The sequence below is a fragment of the Sycon ciliatum genome, chromosome 1, assembly GCF_964019385.1.
Source record: "Sycon ciliatum chromosome 1, ocSycCili1.1, whole genome shotgun sequence".
Classification (NCBI taxonomy): domain Eukaryota; kingdom Metazoa; phylum Porifera; class Calcarea; order Leucosolenida; family Sycettidae; genus Sycon; species Sycon ciliatum.
The window spans coordinates 48971158-48977285 of NC_088643.1; the positions used below are offsets into that span (position 1 = coordinate 48971158).

The following is a 6128-nucleotide window of genomic DNA, read 5'->3' on the forward strand; positions in this document are numbered from 1 at the left end:
AGTACACGAGGTTGTTATCCACAAGGTTGACTGGATACTTTCCCCACTTCCTTCAAAGTACCAGGAATGTATATAAATATACACGAGTATACACTGGTTGAACTGATTATCGGAACACAACTTCAAAGCTGTCCAAACATGTTTGGGTAAATAACTGGGGCAAGGCTGCACTTTATCTTACTGCGAAGTGCACTTTTCATGTATGGTTTGCTGTGTGTGTGCATGCATGTCCGTGTGCACCGCACGTGTGCTCACATACTGCTTGCAGGTTGTGGTAACGGACCATGAAAACTGGATCACAACCCACAGCGTGTTCTATTGTTCAAGTGCAATGTGAGTATTCCGAAGTCACTGAGTAACGTCTTCAATAGGCTAGTGGGTTGGGCGGACCCAGTGGAGCTACCTCCGTGGAAGAACTGCAGCCTGTGTAGATCATTTCTCAAAGTACTATGACTGACGAGGTATGCATTACCAGCAATTTTACGACGTCCCACAGATCCGAAATTCCGTAAAAAAAAGTTGCGCATTTACTGCAGAGATTGATCTAGGAAGGAAGAAAATTGCTCCAAACTATGGCCATAATCGAAATGTAAGGTATCAAACCAGTGAATCACGCCAACAAGACAAACAGTTACACAACGAAAAACGAAAGTGAAAAACATTGAACAACCGACGCGATCTCAACTCCTAAGAATCATGATTTTCTTCTCCACTGAAAAGTATCTGTTACCTTGGTGATCTTGAGGAAATAGCAAGAATTGACCTTCTTCATGGTCATTTCTGAAGCTCCCTCCGAATATTGTCAGCCAACAAACCACAGCATTGTCACCTGGCTAGTCTGATCTCTGTCTTCATCAAGGACCAGTTCCGAAAGCTTGCAGGTCCAGCCTGCTTTCCAGCTCCAAATATCTAGGAAATCGCCTCATTTTGCACATTTCAAGCAGTTTCTCCAATGTCACTGGCTTGAAATTGAAGAGCAAGAAGAAGAAAAGCACGTTTGAAGTTCAAGAGCTCCTCAGTGTGTTGTTTGGTGTCACTTTGCAGCTCAAGTTTTATAGCAGTGTTTTATTGATTGACAGCTTCCCTATTTTGGTTTCAGTCAGTCTGGACTAGCAGCTAGGTAGGGTTAGGAACTTAGTGTTTTTCAACACTTCCTAGATCCCCACCTGGTATTGTGCGCTATCATCAAGGTAGCGGTTACATGTTATACAGTATATGCATGCATGAGCTGTGTCTGTGGCTGACTTGCAAAACTATTTGAGTCGTCACCAAAACATCTTTCCAGAGAGCCATCGTTTGCAAAGATACGTGGAGATCTAGCTGAGCTATGAAAAATTAGATGGCACTAAAAGGGTTAAAAAAACAGGCAACTACATTACAAGAAACTAACTCTCCTCCTCCATGCGCTCTAACTAAAGCCGACCGTTGCTACCCACACCAATAACTTCAAACAACGAAGTGAGCATGAGGGCGTTCAGTATTCATAATAATTATTTTTTATATTAATATTCTTGTTTATTTGCTTGCCAAAACTCTTTTCTTTTCCATGATCAGTTACGAATTTACACGCTCGTAGTCTGTATATGTGCTGCATTATCGAGCCATGCAAAATGTTAGCAGCTTTTGATTGGATGAATACAGTTTCTCACCTGCTATTTTCCTAGAACCAAGGGCTTTGAGAATATTCTTGGAACTTCTCAGTGTTACACCTTGCCTAGTTTCTTTCTTGCGCCCATAATAATTACACCGTATAAAATCGGTATGCCATGTCAATTACAATATCAGTCTCACCTTCTCTGACGAGCCTTTGATAGGCGAAACAGCTGTCAGAAGGAAATGTTTACCCGTGAGTCGTGACCCCTTCGTTGTTTGAAGTTATTGGTGTGAGTAATGGCTACCGAGGGTAGCAATGGTCGGATTTAGAGCGCATGGAGGAGGAGAGTTAGTTTATTGTATTATTCAACAGCCGAAAGGTGCCGTTCAACAGTTTATTGATAGGCAACTACATTGATGATTGTATACTAAGGGTCCATCCGTAAATACCGATATTTGTTCATTTCTCCCCAGACCCTCTCCCTCCCCCCTCAAAAACAACCATACACACGTTTATGCAGGGGTCGATTTTTCTATGAAATGCAATACCCCGAGTTGAAAACATTTGCAAACCAAGCCCCTCCCCCAAAACGAACTGATATCTTCTCTAAAAATATTTGTATTTGTAGACGACCCCGAGTCGAACACATTTGCAAACCGTTTAACTTCAAACTACTTTATTAATTATAACATACCGCATTTGATTCAAAGAGTCAACAGCACACAGCAGAAGCATCAGCGTCGCAGCAGATGTCCTTCCTCCTACAGGCAGAATGGAGGAGCTTGCGAAGCAAGGAGGAGAGCACCATAATAGATCCTAGGTAGAATTGGTTTTGTTTATCCCACTGTAAATCAGGGTGAACCCTTCTTCCCACAGCTCTTGGACATCTTGTTGCGTGCTGCTGCCAATGCAGTTCACAAGTTTGGATGCAGTTCATCGATAACACTGTTTCCAATTTCTATATTCACTAATGGAGGTGTTTTTTGGCCATATTTATTTTGTTTTCCCTGCTGTCCATTGGTCACTTGCTTGACAGATGGATGTGTTGGCTTCCCAGTCTGCAGCTCTTCAAGCGTTCGTGCTACCGGAGGTGAGTTGAAGAGATCCGCGCTTGCGGTACTGTCGTGGCGTTGCGCTTTGTGTACCTTACACCAGACGCACGCATGATTGGCTGTGGCGCTGCTTAGACCCATGGCCATGTTCAAGAACTTCATATCTCCTCCTAATACGATGCTGATTGGATAGTGTTTCCCATTGACTTCGACCTCGTTGTTTCGGATGACGCTATTAATCTACGCGAACAGTGTTGAGAAAGCCGTTTTCAAGGTGTCGTACGACTTCGGACCGTTCACGACGGCTATCACATGATTCCCTGCGGCACTTATTACTGTTTCTTCGTCATTCAGTACTCCGTAAGTCATGATGACAAAGTTGCTTCGCCGCGACATTTCCTTCTTAATACTGGGACGCCGGTCAGTGACTATGGTGGCATTCTGTGGATGGGGACGAGAAATGTAGTATTTGTGGGCCCTACCCTTGGGGTCATAAATCATCAAATAGGCAGAACCACAATGATATTGCAAGTGGTATGCGATTCTAACAAGAATAAAAACAGATACCCAGTCAGTACACACCTTCTTTGCTCCAAGCAACGGTCGAGTGAAATTATGAATCCCATCTTCTCCATTGTCACGAAGCTCGTTGTGTCCGTGGACTTTGCCAGATGGTAGTCCACGATTAAGTCGGATGCAACATCCATGAAGGTGTACGTGCCGAATCGAGCGGGATAGCCAGGGCTGTCCAACCTACCATCTCCAGCTAGAGTGAGGTGTCTGCCTACAGTGCAACCCATATCAAAACCTTACCATGCAGAAACTTTCCTCCTCCCTTTCGACAAGGCATGAGAACTTCAAAGTGCACGAGCGCTGCAAAAGTACGCCTCGTTGAGGTCACCCAGACTGGTGAATTTGCTCACAAACTCTTGGCAGAGATGGAACACCTCGGCGTGATCATCTGGCTGCGCGTTCGGTGCACTGATACGCTCATATGCGCCGCGGAAGGCTTTCCAGGTCGGCTTTACTCTGGCCTCCACTTCCGCAGGCATGAATTTTGCGAAAGTGTCGGGCAGTCTCTCCAGTGGCCGATGGATGGGTTGCAGGTAGACAAGGCCTATGGGACATTCACTGGTCAAGGCAGCGAGCAGTTTCTCCTGTACTACTCTCTCCCTCAGTACGAACACAGGTAATCCAACCATGCCGCACAGCTCTGTGCGTATAGTATATACAGTCAGCAGAGACGGTGTTGGTTTTCTAGTAGCTTTTGGGATACCTTTTCTTTCCGGAGTATGCGCCGCATCCAGAGTTTTTGTCACGAAATACAGACATCTACCCTGTATATCACTGTTCATTTGACCATGGTAGTATAAGCTGCACTGACCTTTTCTTTGGGGTTGAATTGCCAGTGTTTAACTTAACTTAAACTTCTCATAAATGTTGGCAGAATTACGACGAGCAAGGAGATGTTGAATAAATAATTACCGAAGTCACTCGATTAGAAGCCGGGGGCTTCTATTTTTCAATTCCAATTTTGAGGAGGCTTCTATTGGAGAGGGGCTTTTATTGTTTCATTCCATTCCAGTATTCCAATCGAATTTCTAAAACATTCATATTCACAGCAACTCGTCCCCGAGTTTGTTTGCACACACTACGTCGACCAGGACATGCACCAATATGAACATGCACGAGATGTTTTTTGCACACTTGACCTTCATACATGGCACTACCTGGTCACCCCATGCTTTGCGAATAGTAGTCAGGGCTTCTATTCGAGAGGGGCTTGTATTTTTCAAACAGTCCTTGTAGGGGGACTATTTTTCAAGTGGGGCTTGTATTCGAGAGGGGCTTCTAATCAAGTGAGTACGGTAAGTGCGGCCTATACTCCGGAAAATCGGTAATGGTACATAATAATGTTCTTAGAAATAATTCGTACCGGATCATATGATTCAGTAAGAATTATTTCTAACAACGCAGCCAGATTTCTGGGGGGAAAAATAAGAACGTCCCAGGCTAACCCCTGGGAAACTACGTTCCTGGACGCTCTACTCTTCTGTATGGTGCCAGCAATTCACTGTTTTCCAACACACTAGACTGTATTTTTATTTTTTTATTTTTTATAAGGCCACAGCTTCCAATCATGACATGCAAAGCAGCGGTGCAGCATCGCAGGCATGAATCGTGGACGTGGTGACGGGGTCTGATGTGCTCCACCGACCTTGGGTCTCGGCTTCACTGCACAGCAAACGCGTCGAAAGAAAACGGGGGCTAATAATTATCAGGAGATGGGGGGGGGGAGAAGAAGAGAAGAAAGAGAGAGAGAGACAGAGACAGAGACAGACAGACAGACAGACAGACAGACAGACAGACAGACAGAGAGACAGAGAGAGGGAGGGAGAGAGAGAGAGAGAGAGAGAGAGTGTGTGTATGCAAAACTGTTCTCCTATTCACCACTAAATTTGGGTTCTTCAAGGGGCAGCGCCGTAGGCCGTCCATATGCAAAGAAACAGGGACTTGCGTTCCTTTTTCATGCGGAAAAACATGACATACGAGCCAAATCCCAAAGCACCATACGCTCTGCAGAGAAAACATGAAAGAACCTGTGCTGCTGCATGCACGTGGGGTACCACTAATACTGTAAAAGCAGAAATTTTCGGTAACTTCGGTGCCGACAATTTTTACCGAAAATAAAACGCACCGAAAATTCCGATACTACCGGTACTGTATACATGTAGTACAAGTACACTTGCCTGGAAAACGGGTTTTACCGAAAATTTCCCTCCACCGAACAGTCCATTTTGGAGAATACCGAAAATAATTACACCACCGAAAATTTCTGCTTTTACAGTATACAGCACCTGTGTGCTGAAATGACTAGAATGGCCTCTCGTGACAGCATGTGCTGAGAAACCAGTTTCCGGGATTGTCCTGATTATGATTGTGTACATTGTACTGGTGACTTTATCCATGCAGTCAACAGGCAACAGTCAAAAGGCAACAGTCAACCTTGCGAATAACGACCGGCCTTGATAGTGCCTGAGAAAAGTACCGTTATTCGTGAGGTCTCTTAAGTATGCAGTTGAATGATCACTATGCCTGAAGATTGTGTCGGTATTCACGAGTTGTTGCTATGCAGTACACGAGGTTGTTATACACAAGGTTGACTGGATACTTTCCCCACTTCCTTCAAAGTACCAGGAATGTATATAAATATACACGAGTATACACTGGTTGAACTGATTATCGGAACACAACTTCAAAGCTGTCCAAACATGTTTGGGTAAATAACTGGGGCAAGGCTGCACTTTATCTTACTGCGAAGTGCACTTTTCATGTATGGTTTGCTGTGTGTGTGCATGCATGTCCGTGTGCACCGCACGTGTGCTCACATACTGCTTGCAGGTTGTGGTAACGGACCATGACAACTGGATCACAACCCACAGCATGTTCGACTGTTCAAGTGCAATGTGAGTACTCCGAAG

General features: G+C 44.7%; 1 long non-coding RNA gene across 1 annotated transcript; it reads left to right on the forward strand.

Moving 5' to 3' along the window:
• Positions 1 to 285: 285 nt before the first annotated feature.
• LOC135807021 (uncharacterized) lies at positions 286 to 6128 on the forward strand. The gene is made up of 3 exons (XR_010551415.1): positions 286 to 333; positions 2631 to 2684; positions 6049 to 6128. It is a non-coding gene; the product is annotated as an uncharacterized LOC135807021 (long non-coding RNA).